At 41.6% G+C, this 20,217-nt stretch overlaps 1 protein-coding gene across 5 annotated transcripts in view; it reads right to left on the bottom strand.

The window, feature by feature from the left end:
• The window catches only part of LOC132395292 (protein lifeguard 1-like), a 62,904-nt gene that overhangs the window by 37,093 nt on the left and 5,594 nt on the right, over nucleotides 1–20,217 (bottom strand). Inside the window, exon 2 of one of the 5 annotated variants that reach the window (XM_059971663.1) lies at nucleotides 4,032–4,140. The exons of 3 other annotated variants lie outside the window; for them this stretch is intronic. The gene's annotated coding sequence lies outside the window, so the exon portion shown is untranslated. Of the gene's footprint in view, nucleotides 1–3,223; nucleotides 3,246–4,031; nucleotides 4,141–20,217 lie in introns of those variants that run through there. One more of the 5 variants, XM_059971666.1, reaches the window with a different exon arrangement.

Below are 20,217 nucleotides of genomic sequence, written 5' to 3' on the forward strand. Positions count from 1 at the left end.
AATATGTGGATTCCCAGACCGGCCTTTACAGCCACCTGAGGACCCATCAATAGACTAATATTGCTTAGGAGAACATTTTACTCAACTTGAGAAATAACACTACAACTAATGACTTAATCCATATAGAAGCCAAGTACACACGATGAAATCTTCAGGTGCTGGAAATTCAAGCAACATGCACAAAATGCTGGTGGAACGCAGCAAGCCAGGCAGCATCTATAGGAAGAAGTACAGTTGAAACGTCCCAAAACGTCATTTGTACTTCTTCCTACAGATGCTGCCTGGTCTGCTGCATTCCACCAGCATTTTGTGTGAGAAGCCAAGTACAACTGGCTTGGAAGGCAAAAGGAAGGTTGTCTTTTATTACAGGTCTATTTGAGTACCACAGCAGGTAAGCCTTCCAGAAACTGGAATACTGAGTATAACGTTGGTATCCTTGTTAGACACATAGAAAACCCACATCACAATACAGGCACTTCGGCCCACAAAGTTGTGCCAAACATGTCCCTACCTTAGAAATTGTCCATTTTTCTAAGCCCCATGTACCTATCCAAAAGTCTCTTAAAAGACCCTGTTGCCGGCAGCCCATTCCATGCACTCACCACTCTGAGTAAAAAACTTAGCCCTGATATCAGCTCTGTACCTACTCCCCAGCACCTTTAACCTTTAGCCCTCTTGTGGCAACCATTTCAGCCCTGGGAAAAAGCCTTTGACTATCTACACGTTCATCTTATACACCTCTAACAGGTCATCTCTCATCCTCCGTCGTTCCAAGGAGAAAAGGCCAAGTTCACTCAACTTATCCTCATAAGACATGCTCCCCAATCCAGGCAACATCCTTGTAAGTCTCCTCTGCACCCTTTCTATGGCTTCCACATCCTTCCTGTAGTGGGGCAACCAGAACTGAGCACAGTACTCCAAGTGGGGTCTGACCAGGGTCCTAAATAGCTGCAACATTACCTCTCGGCTCCTAAATTTAATTCCACGATTAATGGAGTTCAATACACTGTATGACTTCTTAACCACAGAGTCAACCAGCACAGCTACTTTGAGTGTCCTAAGGACTTAAACCCCAAGATCCCTCTGATCCTCTGCACTGCCAAGAGTCTTACCATTAATACTATATTCTGCCATCATATTTAACCTACCAAAATGAACCACTTCACACTTATCTGGGTTGAACTCCATCTGCCACTTCTCAGCCTAGTTTTGCATCCTATCAATGTCCTACTGTAACCTCTGACAGCCCTCCACACTATCCATAACACCTCCAATCTTTGTATCATCAGCAAAATTTACTAACCCATCCTTCCACTTCCTCATTAACGTCATTTCTAGAAATCACTAAGAGCAGGGGTCCCAGAACAGATCCCTGCGGCACACCACTGGTCACCGGCCTGAATGCAGAATATGACCCATCTACAACCACTCTTTGCCTTCTGTGGGCAAGCCAGTTCTGGATCCACAAAGAAATGTCCTCTTGGATCCCATGTCTCCTTACTTTCTCAATAAGCCTTGCCTGGGGTACCTTTATCAAATGCCTTGCTGAAATCCATATACACTACATCTACTGCTCTTCATTCATCAATGTGTTTAGTCACATCCTCAAAGAATTCAATCAGGCTCGTAAGGTACAACCTTCCCTTGACAAAGCCACTCTGACTACAGGCAGTCCCTGGGTTACGAACGAGATCCATTCCTAAGTCTGTCTTTAAGTCGGATTTGTACACAAGTCAGAACAAATACATCCGGTCTTATTTAGCGTCAGTTAGTTAAACGTTTGTCTTAGTATTTAGTATACATTTTACCTTTCTATGCATATAAAACACTTAAAAAACACTTCCAAATACACTAAAATATCTTAAACGTAATACAGTACATAATAATACAGTAATAATAAGTCATCATCATCAATAAGGGTAACTACATATAGTTCCATCGATGTCTTGCATACTGGAAGGGGCATTCGTGAGGTAACATTATGATGGACCTAGTGCTGGAGAGTCAGGGTTTGATTCTGCTGCTGGGGAGGGGGGTCTTACAGAGCTTTGCTTTTTCTTGTCATAAATGGCCTTGTAGCAGCAGAGGTCCTCAGTAACTGCACAGTCTTTGGTGAACCTCTCTGCATTAGAACCTTGCTCCTCTAACTTTGCCATCCCTGCTTCAATGAGACAAACTGCTTCAGCTAACTCTTTCGCCTAGTCTTCTTCTTCCCCAAATGTTTTCATCTGCTGCTCTCGTTCCATAAGGTCTTCATTGGTCTGTTCTTCGGCATGGGAGTTGAGTAACTCTGTGACATCATTTTCACTGATGTCTAACTGCAGTTCATTACCAACATCAACCACAGCTTGCCTGGCTTCAGCAATGTTGTCAGCTGTAAACCCCTGAAAAGCATGCGCGAATTGGGGGCACAATTTAAGCCAAATGCAAAGTTACATAATCACCACAGTGTTAACAGCAATGTGATCCGACTTTAAATGGTGGATGGCATTCTCCTTCCTTGAGCTGACGAACTTCTGAAGCCGCACAATGTTTTCATGAGTGTCACAAAGTAGTGCGTGTGTTCGTTATTACGAACCATTGTATTTAGCTCAAATTTTCAATATAATAGGCTTTATGGCAGTCCGTTCTTAAGTATGAGTTGTCTGTAAGTCGGATGTTCGTAACCCGGGAACTACCTGTATTCCTGATCATATTGTACCTCTCCAAATGTTCATAAATCCTGCCTCTCAGGATCTTCTCCATCATCTTACCAAACACTGAAGTAAGACTCACTGGTCTATAATTTCTGTGGCTATTTCTACTCCCTTTCTTGAATAAAGGAACAACATCCACAACCATCCAATCCTCCAGAACCTCTGTGCACTGATGATACAAACATCATCGCCAGAGGCTCAGCAATCTCCTCCCTCGCCTCCCACAGTAGCCTGGGGTACATCTCATCCGGTCCCAGCCACTTATCCAACTTGATGCTTTCCAAAAGCACCAGCACATCCTCTTTCTTAATATCTACATGCTCAAGCTTTTCAGTCTGCTGCAAGTCAGCACTATAATCAGAGAGATTTAAATTTGTTAGAGGGATAAACTTTCTTTGGGGACTGATTTCACTTGGTTGATTTCTGGGAAGAGCTTGTCTAATGAAAAATGATAAGAGTATGTTAGGTCAATAATACTCCGAGTCAGAACAGTGAAATAGAAAAATTCTGAAGGAACTTTTCCTTACCATTCATTTTTCAGTATGCAGATGTTGCTAACAAAGTCAGCAAGCTTTTATTGCCCAGCCTTCGCTGCTCTTGAGAAAGGGGGAAGCAAGTTTCTTTACAGAGTGCAGTTCTTCGAGGAAGGAACTGCCACAATGCTGCTTCAATGGGGATTTTTAAAGCTTGGACTGAAAGAGTGAATGACTTAAGTTAGGATTTTGCAAAACTCTTTTTCCTGGAAAGAAGAAAGCTGCAGGTACTTTCAAAGCAACTGCAGTTCATCTGCAGTCACAAAGATCATCTTTATTTGTCATATGTACATCAAAACATAGAGCAAAATGTGCCATTTGTGTCAACAACCAACAAAGTCCAAGAATTGTGCTGGGGTCAACCCACAGGTGTTGCCACATTTCCAGAACCAACACAGCATGCCGCCAACTCAGTAATCCCATCTTTGGAATGTAGGAGGAAACCAGAGCACCCAGCAGAAAGTCATGCAGTCACGAGGAGAACGTGCTTGCTCCTTACATACAGTGGTGAGAATTGAACCCACAACACTAGAGCTAATCACCATGCTGCCCTCACAACGGTAAAGGGCATGAATAGTCAAGATTAAGACTGATAGCCAATTCAGTGGTCTTTTTGGTCCTGTATTGTGTTGAACTTCTTGCATTGTTGGAGCTCAAAGGTGGAAAGGTCAGGATATGTGATGGTAAATGTCAAAGGTTGGTGGTTAAACTCTCCTTTCTTGGAAGTGGTCATTGTCCAGCACGTTTGTGAAACAAGTACAACTTGTTACTTACAGTCCATTTTTGAATATTATCTCATTACCTGATGGGTTAACAGAGATGTTAACTATGGTTCTCTCTCCACAGATGCTGCCTGACCCATTGAGTAATTCCAAAATTGGCTACTTCGGCCATCTCTACTTTTTGCCTCTCTGCTTAAATCAGAAAAAATAACTCACAGTAGTAAACACTACATTTAAAAATATTGCAAATGTATTGAATTTGGTAGACATTCATATGCATACATAAATCTTTTCAAAATACAAGCCACATGATGAATGCTTTACAATTCAATGACCTTGGACAATGTCATTTCTTTCCCAATGATTTGCTGCATTTCATCATACTTCAAATTAAACTCCAATTTTAGATTAAGCAAAATATAAACCAAATTCACAAATTTTGTAACAATTTAGCCCAACCAATTTTAAATTTCCTCACAGAGGAAGACAAAAAACATTCTTTTACTGGAGTACCTGACCATTTCCTTACATTGAATCATAGAAAACTTAGAGCACAATGCTGTGCCGAACATGTACTTACTTTAGAAATTACTTAGGGTTACCCATAGCCCTCTATTTTTCTAGACTCCATGTACCTATACAAAAGGTTTCTTAAAAGACCCTACTGTATCCACCTCCACCAACGTCGCTGGCAGCCCAAGCACTCACCACTCTCTGAGTAAAAAACTTACCCCTGACATCTCCTCTGCACCTACTTCCAAGCACCTTAAAACTGTGTCCTCTCGTGCTAGCCATTTCAGTCCTGGGAAAAAGCCTCTGACTATCCACATGATCAATGCCTCTCATCATCTTATACACCTCTATCAAGTCACCTCTCAGCCTCTTTCGCTCCAAGGAGAAAAGGGCGAGTTCACTCAATCTGTTTTCATAAGGCATGCGCCCCAATTCAGGCAACATCCTTGTAAATCTCCTCTGCACCCTTTCTATGGTTTCCACATACTTCCTATAGTGAGGTGACCAGAACTGAGCACAGTACTCCAAGTGGGGTCTGACCAGGGTCGTATATAGCTGTAACATTACCTCTTGGCTCTTAAACTCAAACCCATGATTAATTAAGGCCGAAACACCATTGCGCCTTAACCACACAGTCAACCTGCACAACAGCTTTGAGAGTGCATTTTTCTCACTTATATCTGGTACCCCACACCACTTCCTTACTATTAGCCTTTCTTGGGATATTAACAAAAGCCAATTGCATTGTAAATAATTCAAACTCAATATAACTTCAATATAACTGTTTTCTGGATGTGATAAAATAGGCAGACACAGATTGCATGATCTATTCAAACTCCACCTCAATGTTTAAAACTCTTGACTCGAGACCTCTGAACGGTTTCTCCTTGTCCTGTGGGGCATGCCTTATTCTGATTGTCAAAAGTCACTTCTGTTATGATTGGTTAGTTTACAAACTGCAGCTGTTTTTCCCATTGGATAACTGCCTGGTGCCCAGTTTCAAATATCCTGGGTATATCCAATAGCACATGGAAGGGGCATGCTCTCTTCTTCCTTTGTTTTAGGCAATAATGCACATTGTGATTGGGAAGGTATGCTCTGTGCGCACTCTTAACCAAGTATGTTTGTTGAATATTCAGCTTTGTATTGACTGTAACTTGGGGAACATGAATGTTTGGTCAAATTTTTACTTTTTGTAAATAAATGATTTAATATACCCATTTGAAATCAGTGCACTTCCTGTCTCACTTGCCAGACCCATGAACCTCATTCAAAATTACACTCCTTTGCTGTAGCCTCTAGTGATTTTATTTTAATTTTATTTTATTTAGGAAGGCCCACAGTAACAGGGCCTTCCAGCACAATGAACCTACGTCACCCAATTACACTAATATGACCAAAAAACCCACTAGCATGTACAAACGTATATACATATTTGGAATATGGGAGAAAAGTACAGCATCCGGAGAAAACCCACAACCACAAGAAGAACTTACAAACAGCATCAGAATTGAACTTGGGTCACTGGTGCTGTAAAAGCGTGATGCTAACCACTATGTTACTACGCTGCACCTTTGTGATACGTTGTCAGGTATGGTCAGACCAGATGAAGAATTGTGCTCCTGACCAACTCTGCAAAAATTATTCATTACTGCACTATCACCTTAAAATACAAGAGATTAACTCCTTAACTTCTTTTCTCAACAGATATCTGGAACCTCCTGCCTCATCATCCCTTACCTTCAACAGTTCTGATGCTCAACTTCTTCCTCAGACCAAAAAGATCCAAACCCCTCTCACTAATCCCTAAATTCACACTTTCCTGGTTTCACTCCTATCTCCCTCTTTTCTTTACAACCTCAGCCTGTACCACGAGCCACACCAGTTCATTCGAATTGTATTCCCAGCCTACTGTGAACCATTCAGTCACCCATTCTGGGGCTCACGGCAGACAGAATGGCTCTCTGGATCTCAGGAACACATAAGCCTTTCCACCATGACAAGGTGACAATCTTTGGAGAAGTGGACCCCACAACATTGTAAATGCTCCCCATTTCTCCTACACTCTAGCTCTTGTCTCTTTCTTCAAATCCATTCTAATCAAGTTTCCAAAATAGTAAAACATCTTCTGAATGTTATAAGTAGCATCCTTTGACAATGATGAACCCTCCATCCTCTTCCTCCAACTGCCTACTGCTGACATAATGCCTCCTCTCTATCTTTCAGCTAAGCAATTCTGTTTTCTCCTGGTTCCAATTCTTATCCTTCCACAGGCAGAAAGCCACCTATAAGAAAGAAGGGTCCATTATCAAGGAAACCACCCTGTCCCCCATCCAGGCCATGCTCTCTCCTTGCAACTGCCATCAGACAGGAGGTACAGAAGCCTTTGGTCCCATACCATCAGGTTCAGGAACTCTCACCTCAACATTAAACTGATTCCACAACCTATAGACTCACTTTCAAGGACTTTCCAACTCATGTTCTCAGTATTATTTTTTGTTCATTCAATATGTCTTCTTTTGTACATTGGTTGTTTGTCAATCTTTATGTATAGTTTTTCACAAATTCTCTTGTAAATCTTTATTTTCCTGTAAAATCCTACAGGAAAGTACATCTCAAGGCAGTATATGGTACATTAATACTAAATTTACTTTGACAGTGGCTTCAATTCCTGCACAGCAACACTGAAGATTCCCCTCCCTCTTTCAACGTGTACTGTACTGGTGTTCAAAACCTCTTCTATTCAGATCCCAACTCAGACTGAGACATCTGCATACATCATCGCTGTACTCCCAGTTTAGCAACACATTTTATAACTTATATCCCCAATAATCCTTGCCTCTCCCTGCCTCTGTACCATTCCCCAGCCCTGCAATCCAATGAAATCTCCACAGATCAGATTTTAATCCCTCTAACAAAAATATATGTGTCTTCACCCATCTGGAATCCGAGCCTTCTTACTCTATTACTCCATTCTCCTGTTTTATGACATTCCTTCAAACCCACCTCTTTAATTGAATTGAATTGACTTTATTACTTACATCATTCACATGCATTAGGAGTAAAAATCTTCACGTTGCGTCTCCGTCTAAATGTGCAATTTATAGTCATTTGTAATAAATAGTATGTACAACAGGACAGTCAACATAGTAATACAATTGTATCAGTGTGAATTAATCAGTCCCGGAGCCTGTTGGTCCTTGCTTTTATGCTGCGGTACCGTTTCCTAGATGGTAGCAGCTGGAACAGTTTGTCATTGGGGTGACTCGGATCCCCAATGATCCTTCAGGTCCTTTTTATACACCTATCTCTGTACAGATGTGCTGGGCTGTCCATACCACTCTCTGCAGATTGAGGGAAGTACTGCTCTCATACCAGCCAGGATGCTCTCAATTGTGTCCCTGTAGAAAGTTCTTAGGATTTGGGAGTCCATACCAAAATTTCTTCAAGCACCTGAGGTGAAAGAGGTGTTGTGCTTTTTTCAACACACAACTGGTATATGCAGACCACATAAAATCCTCAGAGATGTGTATGCTAAGGAACTTAAAGCTGTTCACCCTCTCAACCCCAGATCCATTGATGTCAATAGGGATTAGCCCATCTCCATTCCAATTGTAGCCCACAAACAGCTCCTTTGTTTCTGCGACATTGAGGGAGAGGTTGCTTTCTGTGTCAGGGTGAAGACTTCTTCTCTGTAGAGTGGTGATGCAGCAACAACCTGGCACTTAGTGTCAGTAAGACGAAAGAGCTGATTGTGGACTTCAGGAAGGGTAAGATGAAGGAACACATACCAATCCTCATAGGGATCAGAAGTGGAGAGAGTGAGCAGTTTCAAGTTCCTGGGTGTCAAGATCTCTGAGGATCTAACCTGGTCCCAAAATGTCGATGTAGTTATAAAGAAGGCAAGACACCAGCTATATTTCATTAGGAGTTTGAAGAGATTTAGCATGTCAACAAATACACTCAAAAAACTTCTATAGTAATACCGTGCAGAGCATTCTGACAAGCTACATCACTGTCTGGTATGGAGGAGCTACTGCACAGTACCAAAAGAAGCTGCAGAGGGTTGTAAATCTAGTCAGCTCCATCTTGGGTACTAGCCTACAAAGTACCCAGGACATCTTCAAGGAGCAGTGCCTCAGAAAAGCAGCGTCCATTATTAAGGACCTCCACCACCCATAGCAAGCCCTTTTCTCACTGTTATCATCAGGTAGGCTGTACAGCGATTCAGGAACAGCTTCTTCCCCTCTGCCATCCGATTCCTAAATGGACATTGAATCCGTGGACACTACCTCACTTGTTAAAAATATATAATATTTGTTTTTTGCACTTTTAAAAATCTATTCAAAGTACATATATTGTAATTGATTTACTTGTTATGTATTGCATTGGAATGCTGTTGCTAAGTTAACAAATTTCATGTCACATGCCAGTGATAATAAACCTGATTCTAATTCTGTAGGTTGCCTCATGATTATTTGAGATTTGGGCCCCTCATCTTAGAAGAGATGTGCTGGCATGGGAGAGGGTCCAGAGGAGGTTCACAAGGATAATTCCAGGAATGAAAGGTTATCATACAAGGAACGTTCGATGGCTCTGGGTCTGTACTAGCTGAAATTTAGAAGGATGGGGGGGGGGGGGGGGGGAATCTCATTGAAACCTTTCTAATGTTGAAAGGCCTAGACAGAGTAGATGTGGAAAGGATGTTTCCCATGGTGGGAGAGTCTAGGACAAGAGGACACAGCCTCAAGATAAAGCGGCGCCCTTTTAAAACAGAGATATAGAGAAATTTCTTGAGCCAAAGGGTAGTGAATCTGTGGAACTTGTTGCCACATGCAGCTGTGGAGACCAGACCGTTGGATGTATTTAAGGTAGAGATTGACAGGTTATTGATTAGACATGGCATTAAAGGTTACGGGGAGAAGGCAGGGAACTGGGATAGAGGAGGAGAGAAAAAAAAGGATCAGTCTTGATTGAATGGCAGAGCAGACTCGATGGGCCAGATGGCTCAATTCTGCTCCTATGCCTTAAGGTATTATGGTCTAATCAATGTAGTATATTTAGTTATCAGATTGGAGTAGTGGATGGCAACACAGTCATGGGTATACTAAGAGTAAAGGAGGGTAATCGAGCTTTGTCAAACTTCAGCTTACATTTAAGTTCCTTTCTCCGTCCCACCTCCCATCAGGTTGAAGATATAATAGTCTAAAGGCACATACCACCAAGCTCAAGGACAGCTTCTATTCCAATGTTAAAAGACTACTGAACAATCCCTAGTGTGATAAGATGGAGCTGTGCTCACAATCTACCTCATTATGGTATTATTTGCCTATGCTGCACTCTCTCTCTAACTGTGATACTTCATTCTGCATTCTAATAGTGTTTTCCTATAGACAGCACTGCCTCAATGCTACATTGTAATAAAATCTATACAGATGACATCCAAAACAATGTCTTCACTACCTCAACACATCAGAATCAGATTTATTGTCACTGACATCATCCATGAAATTTGTTATCTTGTGTCAGCAGTTCAGTGCATAAACCTTCAGTCTATATACAGTCAAGTCATACCAGAGGTTTTATTGAAGGAGTGAGGGGATCAGAGGTGACACAAAAATAGCTTCTATTAGCTTGATATTATTCCACTATCTAATGAAGTCACACAAACAAAAGCATTTTTTTCAAAAATGTCACTCATTTCACCAAACCTGGATTCTGAGTTTAACTTCAAAGATGTACCAAAAGGTGCAAATACTTGTTAGCACTCCTGTCAGTGAAAGTGTTGGGAAATGAGGTGGGTAGCGGTAGAAAACTGGTGAGGGGGTGTAATATTAAGAAGTTAGCATCTCGTAGGCAGCTTGTGACCCTGGCTATTTTTTGTAAGGATCATAGCAGCTAAGAGCTTGAGAAAAAAACTACAGAATCCCAAATGCTTTCTCGTAGGATAAGCTGAGCTTGAGAAAGAATATAAGCGCACAAATGCTTTCTCATAAGATAAGCTGAGCGGGTGACATCATCTTTGGTACGCGATCTGCGCATAACTTCGGTTTTGCTTAAAGTAACTTGTATCATTGCTTGACTAATTGCTGTGAGAAACCTATTTTGCCTTGTATTCCTTATGGCACCTGCAAGATAAGCATAAAAGAGTGGCTATTTTCAAGGGCAGGAGGCTTTGGATGTGCTTGTCTGTGCTTGTATCCAGACATAGTAGCAATTAAAACTGTTATACGAACAACTTATGACTGATAAAGTTAACAATACTCGTGTGTACAGAAACTAAGGGGGAGAACCCACATGTATCTGTGTATGTGACTGCATTATATAAAGAGAACTGTATTTGCTTCAGGAGGGAGAGACCCTCGAAGCTGCCTCCGAGAGAGTGCTTAAGGAGGGTTCTCTCGAGTAACTTGCTAATAAAGAGTTAAAGTTACTTTCACCGTAGTACATGGCATCTTTGCATCCGGTAGATCAAAAGAAGTTTACAACAGGGGAAGACTTAAAAAAGTCTCCTTACATCAAATGAGATATACTGATCATAGGTTGAACAGATTGTAAAGATAAAGATGAGCTTTATTTGTCACATGCACATCGAAACACACACTGAAACTGATTGTTTGCATTAAATAATGAGGATAGTGCTGTGCTGCCATGCTATCAAAGCTGACTTAACAGTCCCACAAATCACTAGTCCTAACACGCACGTCTTTGGAAACTGGAGCATATCCACGTGGTCATTGTGTATATCACAACCTGACAACAACAGAACAAAGTTGCCCTTAGCTCAGACCAGCAAAATTTGAAACACAGCTGCCAGATTAGAAATGTCAGAAATCCTCCAGTCTTCCCCCAGCTAAAGTGTTGCCGACAATGAACTGATCACGAGGTTAGAGCAGCATGTGAGTGCTTCAGGAACGCAGCATAACTAAAACCAATGAGAAAGGATTTGCATACTACTCAGCATTTAAACAGCTCCATTTTACCAGCAGGACATTAACCAGAAATGTAAGTGTTAATGTATGAGGAGTATTTGATTCACTGTAGTGTAGAAGAAGGAGGGGAGGGAATCTCCACCATAATGTAGCAGTTAGCACAACACTATTACGATTTGGGGTGTTGGGAGTTCAGAGTTCAATTCCAGCGTCGTTTGTATGCTCTTCCTGTGAGCTCCAGTTTCCTCCCACAGTCCAAAGACTTACCAGTTAGTAGGTAATTGGTCATTGTAAATTGTCCTTTGATAAGGCTAGGGTTAAATAGGTAGGTCGCTGGGGGAGGGGGGGGTGCAGCTTGTGGCTTGTTCTGCATTTTTTCATTGAAACCTCAATAAAAAAAATCAACCATAAATTTCATTGAAACCTATTGAACACTGAATATAGTGAATGTGGAGCGATTGTTTCTTAATAGTAGGGAGTCTAGCACCAGAGGGCACAGCCTCAGAACAGAGAATAGGGATGAGAGGGATAATAAATCAGCCATGATGGAATGGCAGAGACAAGTCGAATGGCAAATTCTACTCCTATTGTCTTACGGTCTTAACAAAATCTAATTGTTTGAAAATTCCATTTGGGATGGTAGTGAAGGAATTTTTTTTCAACTAAATCATCATGCTGCTAATGTACAAACACTAGCGTTGCTAGATAATTTATGAGAACATAAGACGTAGGAGCAGAATTAGGCCATTTGACCCAATGAGTCTGTTTTGCCACTCCACCTTCCCTCTCAACTTCCATTCACCTACCTTCTCCCCGCAGCCTTTGACACCCTGATTAATCAAGAACCTATCAACCTCCACGTTAAATATAACCAATTACTTGGTCTGCACAGCCATCTGTGGCAATCAATTCCACAGATACATCACAAGCTGGTTAAAGAAATTCTCCCTTATCTCTGCTGTAAATGGATATCCCTCTATTCTGAGGATATGCCTTCTGGTCCTAGACTCCACTATAGGAAACATCTTCTCCACATCCACTCTATCCAGAACGTTTAGTATTGGATAGGTTTCAATGAGATTCCCCCCCCTCCACCCCCATCCCCAATTCTTCTGAACTACAGCAATTACAGGCCCAGAGTCATCAAACACACAACATGAATAAAATTAAATACATTTGCAAAGTTAACACATTGTATCATCTGATAGAGAAAAATCATGAGTTTTCCAATTCAAACAGGATGAATCGCCAGTGATTTCATCTGCATACTAAAAACAACCAATTAGCACTCAACCACAGCCAGCAGCGATAAAGCAGCTTAAATGAAAAGTCTCAATGTGTCGGGGACAGTGTTGACAAGATGAAACACACTTTTATTTAAAACCTTTTAAGCTACACCCTTCCAAAGCTCAGATCTTGCATGGGTAAGGTCTTAAACAACATCAAGGCACTGAAGGAACTTTGCAGGTCAGTCAGCATCTACGAGGAAATGAATAGTCCACATTCAGGCCAAAGACTCCCAGTCTCAAATGGAAAGATCAGCTGTTCATTTTGTTATGCTCCAGATTTCCCGCATTTGGTGTCCCCTGTGTCTTTTAATAGCACTTTTCAAATAACATTAGCTTTGCCACATGTTCAAAGTAAATGTATGATCAAACTACATATATGTCACCATGTACAACTCTGAGGTTCATTTTCCTATGGGCATACTCAGCAAATCTATAGAATAATAACTACGAGAGGAAGAAGCACAAGTCACATGTATTAGCTTTGCAGATGACACAAAGCTGGGCGGCAGTGTGAAATATGAGGAGGATGTTAGGAGAATGCAGGATGACTTGGACAGGTTGGTTGAGTGGGCAGATGCAGTTTAATGTGAGGTTATCCACTTTGGTGGCAAGAACAGGAAGGCAGATTACTATCTGAATGGTGTCAAGTTAAGAAAGGGGGAAGTATAATGAGATCTAGGTGTCCTTGTTCATCAGTCACTGAAAGTAAGCATGCAAGTACAGCAGGCAGTGAAGAAAGCTAATGGCATGTTGGCCTTCATAACAAAGGGAGTTGAGTATAGGAGCAAAGAGGTCTTTCTGCAGTTGTACGGGGCCCTGGTGAGACCACATCTGGAGTACTGTGTTCAGTTTTGGTCTCCATGTCTGAGGAAGGACATTCTTGCTATTGAGGGAGTGCAGCGTAGGTTAGGACTGTCATGTGCTGAAAGATTAAAGTGACTGGGCTTGTACACACTGGAATTTAGAAGGATGAGAGGGGATCTGATTGAAACATATAAGATTATTAAGGGATTGGACCCGCTTGAGGCAGGAAATATGTTCCCGATGTTGGGGGAGTCCAGAACCAGGGGCCACAGTTTAAGAATAAGGGGTAGGCCACTTAGAACAGAGTTGAGGAAAAACTTCTTCACCCAGAGAGTTGTGGATCTATGGAATGCTCTGACTCAGAAGGCAATGGAGGCCAATTCTCTGGATGCTTTCAAGAAAGAGTTAGATAGTGCTCTTAAAGATAGCAGAGTCAAGGGATATGGGGAGAAGGCAGGAACAGATTACTGATTGTGAATGATCAGCCATGATCACATTAAATGGCGGAGCTGGCTCAAAGGGCCAAATGGCCTACTCCTGCACCTATTGTCTATCTATATTGCAATGGAATAAAGGGTATTACAGAGGCATAAGAGGAGCTTGCCCAGGTGGATTGGAGGAGGATGGCAGAGCAGAGATTGTTGCAGTTTCTGGGAACAGTTCACAAGGTTCAAGATATGTCCCACAGAGCATAAAGTTCTCAAATGGCAGAGGTAGGTTAGGAACACATAAAACACAGGAAAAGACCATATAAGGTAGCAAAAGTTAGTGAAAAGTTGGATGATTGAGAAGCTTTTAAAATTCAACAAAAGACAAATAAAAAAGCTATAAGGGAAAAGATTCAATACAAGGGAAAACTAGCTAATAATATAAAGCAGGAAACGAAAAGTTTTTTCAGTTATATAAAGAGTAAAAGCAAGGTGTGAGTTGATACTGAACCACTGGAACATGATGCTAGTGAGGTAGTATAATGGGGGACAAAAAAAATGGCAGATGAACTTACTGAATACTTTCCATTAGTCTTCACTGTGGAAGACACAAGCAATGTGTCACAGTGTCAGTGAGTGCCATTGCTATTACAAGGGAAAAAGTGCTATGCAAACTCAAAGGGCTAGAATGGGATAAGTCACCTGGGCCAGACGGATTACATCCCAGAGTCCTGAGAGAGGTTGCTGAAGAGAATGATTGCAGTGGTCATGATCTTTCAATAATCACTTGATTCTGGCATTGTCCTGGAGGACTGCAAATGTTACTCCATTCTTGAAGAATGGAGGAATGCAAAAGGAAGAATATCGTAGGCCAGTTAGCCTAATTTCAGTGATTGGTAAAGTGTTGGAGCTTATTATTAAAGATGAGGTTTCAAAGTACTTGAAAGCTAATGATAAAATAATTCAGAGTCAGCATGGTTTCTGTAAAGGGAAATCTTGCCTGACAAATCTGTTGAGTTCTTTGAGGAAGTAACAAGCAGAGTGGACAAAAGAGAGGCAGTGGATGTCATTTACTTGGATTTTCAGAAGGGATTTGACAAGGTGCCACACATGAGGCTGCTTAACAAGATAAAATCCTATGGTGTTACAGGAGAGGTACTGGCATGGATAGAGGAATGGCTGACAGGCAGGAGGCAGTGAAAGGGAATAAAAGAGGCCTTTTCTCGTTGGCTGCCAGTGACTAGTGATGTTCCTCAGGGGTCAGTATTGGGATTGCTGCTTTTCACATTGTTTATCAATGATTTAGGTAATGGAATTGATGGCTTTGTGGCAAAGTTTGCGGATGATATGAAAATAGGTGGAGGGGTAGATAGTTCTGGGGAAGCAATGAGATTGCAGCAAGACTTAAAACAAATTGGAAGAGTGGGAAAAAAAGATGGTAGATAGTATCTATTAGAAAAACCTATTTTATCACTGAAAAGAAGCACTTGCATAGCAACTTACACAACCATTTCAGAATATTTAAAGCACTTACACTACCAATGAAAAACTTCCCAAGTGCAGTCATTAACTGCTCTATTTCCTCAATAAAGGAATTTGTGTACAGCAAGGTCCCTCAAGCAGCAAAATGACTACATCATTTGTTTCGACCATAGTTGTACCGTGGAGAGCATTCTGACAAGCTGCAGCACTGTCTGGTATGGAGGGGCTCCTGCACAGGACTGAAAGAAGCTGCAGAAGGTTGTAAATCTAGTCAGCTCCATCTTGGGTACTAGCCTACAAAGTACCCAGAACACCTTTAGGGAGCAAAGTCTCAGAAAGGCAGAGTCCATTATTAAGGACATCTAGCACCCAAGGCATGCCCTTTTCTCACTGTTACCTTCAGGTAGGAGGTACAGAAGCCTGAAGGCACACACTCAGCGATTCGGGAACAGCTTCTTCCCCCTGCCATCCAATTCCTAAATGGACATTGAATCTTTGGACACTACTTCACTATTTTTTAAATATACAATATTTCTGTTTCTGCACATTTTTAAAAATCTGTTCAATATACATAATTGATTTACTTGTTTATTTATTGTTGTTATTTTTATTTTATTTTTTTCTCCCCTAGTTTATGTATTACATTGAATTGCTGCTGCTAAGTTAACAAGTTTCACGTCATAAATCAGGTGAACTTATCAGCAGAACTTATCTGCTCTTCTTTAAGCAAGCTAAACAGAATGTTTCCTATCCACTGGCCACACAGACAGGAACTCTTCAGTCTAACATCTGAAATACAACATGCTCTCCACCTACTCACAAATCTGACTCAGATGCCAAACACCTACCCACTAAATCATATTAAACATGAGTTATAGGGAAAAACTGAATACATTAGGCCTTTATTTCCTGGAACATAAGTGCATATAGGAAATTTGATAAAGGCAAACAAAATTAGGAAGGTAAATGCAAGCAGACTTTTGCCACTGAGGGGGAGTAAGACGGGAACTAAAGGCCATAGGTTAAGAGTGAAAGGTAAAATATTTAAGGGGAACCTGAGGGGGAACACTCTCTTCAGAGTGTGAAATGAGCTTTTAGCAGAAGTGGTGAATCCAAGTTCATCTGTAAAATTTAAGAGAAGTCTAGATAGGTACATAGATGGCAGGGGAATAGAGGACTATAGTCCAGATGCAGGTCAATAGGACCAGGGTCTGCATGGACTAGATGGGCCAAACAGCCTGTTTCTGTGTTGTAGTGCTCTATAATTCTATGACAGGGTTGACCCGAATCAATGTGAGCAAAAAGGAATTATTTCACAGATACTTCATACTGCAAGCTCATCCTATCTGGGTTAGCTCACCATATTAGCACTGCAAAGTTAGGAATAATTTATAATGACCTCAGGGCACAATATCCTGTGTCATGGAAGTAGTAAGCATTGCTCCTCCTGCTTGATACCTACTTCAATCTCTCATGGCAAGCACCAGGCCCTCTTTCTGTATCCTTCAATGTACAATCCCAAGATACCAGTGACAGCAAATTACTCAAATCAATACCCAAATCAAAAGTCTGAAGAAAATGGGGGGGGGGGGCGGGGCGGGGGGGAAAAAGCAGAAGAGGAGACCAAAGCATAGAGGGCACAATACAGCCAAATTAGGAGAAATCCGTTAGATCATAGACACAAGAACAGATTTACACCTTTCAGCCCATCAAGTCTGCTCCGCCATTCCATCATGGCTGATTTATTATGCCCCTCAAATCCATTCTCCTGCCTTCTCACCGTAACCTATGACGTCCTTACTAATCAAGAATTAATCAACTTCCACTTTAAATATACCCAAGATCTTGGGTCTCCATAGCTGTCTGTGGCAATGAATTCCACAGAGTCACTACCCTCTAGCTAAAGGAATTCCTGATCTCTGCTCTAACGGGGTCTCCTTTTATCTTGATTCTACCCTCGCTGGTCCTAGACTCTCGCATGACATAATCCATATATAATCCCAAAGCTGTTGTGTCTTTTTCTCCTATTGAGATTATTTACCACAGGGCAGAGCTTAATGCCCCATCACATTCAATAACATGGTCAGTCAACCAACCACTAAATCAGGTCCTTTAATGAATATTCAAGTACATATTCTGTGTTACAGAAGTGTAGAAAATGTTGTAAGAATCTGAGTTTCCATTTTCCTGATGAGCCATTAAACTAAAATCCTTTTTGCTGATTCAAAAGGGAAGATTTCATTATTTAAAGTACAGAATTTTCTCAATGCAACATACACAAAAATAGGTGTTGGTGTATGATATTAAATCCCATTGCACCTGTGTTGTGTGTGGTGGGGAATTAATTGATCCGTTATTAGCCAGTGGTGGTGAGGGAGGTGCTGATACAAAAGTTGTTGGGGATGGGGGGAGAAGGAGGGATACGGCGGAGTTGCCATTGTATGTTGTTATTGGGAGTGTGAAGGGGTGTAATTTATTGTTTTGGGGCATACAGGAAACACAAGGAACACAGTTGGTTTAGAGAGGGCCAAGGACAGTAGGTAACTGGATGGCGCAGCTTACGTAGGTCATCTCAAACATATTATAATGTTCTGCTATACAATTATCCAAATGTTTACAAACTGTGAGCTGTCAAAATTAAGTCACATTTAACTCCTGATCTTCACAAATCCAAACAATTCACAACAAATTCACTTCAAAATGGTTCCTAGTTGTAATGTAGTTTATGGAAAATGCCAAAAGAATTCAGCAGATCAGGCAGCATCTACGGAGAGGAATCAACAGTCAACGTTTTGGGCACGACCGTTCTTCAGGACTGAAAAGGAAGGGAGGGCGCCAGAACAAAAAAGTGAGGGGAAGGGAAGGAAGACTAGCTAGAAGTGATGGGTGAAGCCAGGTGGGTAGGAAGGGTAAAGGGCACCCATCTGGCTTCACCTATCACCTTCTAGCTTGTCCTCTTTCCCTTTTTATTCCTTTCCAGTCCTGAAGAAGGAGAAAAAGTAAAAAAATATATACTACTAATAGATTATAATGACAAATCAGACAGAACAATATCACGGAAGGAAGGAATATATATAAAAAAAGGCTCATGATAAGAATCACCTTCCCTATCACCTTCCAGTTTGTACTCAAAGTTCAAAGTATATTTATTATCAAAGTACAACCTTGAGACTGATTTCCTTGCAAGCATACTCAATCAATCCAATAACCACAATAAAAAGAAAGACCACACCACCAGCAGGGCAGACAAGTGTGCAAAAGACAACGGACTGTGCAAATACAAAAAGAAATAAATAATAATAATAAATAAGCAATAAACATTGAGAACATGAGATGAAGAATCCCTGAAAGCAAGTCCATGGGCTGTGGGAACAACTCAGTGATGGAGCAAGTGAAGCCGAGTGAAGTTATCTCTATTGGTTCAAGAGTCAAATGGTTGAGGGGTAATAACTGTTCCTGAATCTGCTGGAGAGCATTCTGATGCTTCTGAGAAAAGAGCATAGTGTAGGTGGTGGGAATCCCTGATGCTAGATGCTGCTTTTCTGCGACAATGCTCCATACAGATGTGCTCAGTGGCGGGGAGGGCTTTACTCCTGATGGACAGGGCCATATCCACTACTTTTTGCAAGATTTCCCATTCAAAAGGCATTTGTGTTTCCATTCCAGGCAGTGATACAGCCAGTCAATATACTCTCTGATACACATCTAGAGAGGTTTGTCAAAGTTTTTGCTTTCATGCTGAATCTTTGCAAACTTCTAAAGACTGCCATGCTTTCTTCGCAGGTCCTCCAAAATAACACCAAGGAATTTAAACTTGCTGACCCTCTCCACCTCTGATCTGATGAAAAATGGCTCACGGACTTCTCATTTCCTCCTTCTGAAGTCAAAAAACAGCTCCTTGGTCTTGCTACATTGAGTGAAAGGTTATTGTCGTGGCATCACTCAGCCAGAGTTTCAATCTTCCTCCGACACGCTGATTCACCTTTGATTTAGCCTATGGCAGTGGTGTCACCAGCAAACTAAATATGACATTGGAGTTGTGCTTAACCACACAGTCATAAGTGTAAAGCAAGTAGAGCAGGGGGCTAAGCACATAACACCATGGTGTAACCGTGCTGATGGATACTGTGAAGGAGTACAATTGTGGAGGATTGTACAATCCAAACTAACTGGGGTCTGCAAGTGAGGAAATCCAGGATCCTGTTGCACAATATTGAGGTCAAGGTCTTTGCTGCCCAGGTGTTCCAGGATTGAGGGAAGAGCCAATAAGATGGCATCTATTGTGGACCTGTTGCTCCAGTAGGCAAATTGGAGTGGATCCATGTCACTTCTCAGACAGAACACTCCATCACAGGCAAATTACCATATTCTTCTTCGGCACAGGCATAATTGAAGCCTGCTTGGAGCAGGCTGGTACCTCAGACCGCCAAAGCAAGAGGATAAAGATCTCAGTGAACACTACAGCCAATTGATCAGTACAGGCCTTTAGTACTTGGCCAGGTCCCCATCTGGGCTGGATACTTTCCATGGGTTCACCCTCCTGAAGGATGCTCTCATGTCTACCTCAGAGACTGAAGTCACAGGGGGCTGTGGGATTACTCCTTCCCCTCCCCCGCTTCTTATTCTAGTTTCACCTCCCTTCCTTTCCTGCCCTAATGAAGGTTCTTAACCCAAAACATCAACTGTATATTCCTGTCCATAGATGCTGCCTGACCAGCTGAGTTTCTCCAATATTATGGGTGTGATACTCTGGATTTCCAACATCTACAGATCTGTTTAAAAGATCCCAGGCCATTTTGGCTACACAGACAGAACTTA

The sequence above is a fragment of the Hypanus sabinus genome, chromosome 6 (genome assembly GCF_030144855.1).
Source record: "Hypanus sabinus isolate sHypSab1 chromosome 6, sHypSab1.hap1, whole genome shotgun sequence".
NCBI classification, from domain to species: domain Eukaryota; kingdom Metazoa; phylum Chordata; class Chondrichthyes; order Myliobatiformes; family Dasyatidae; genus Hypanus; species Hypanus sabinus.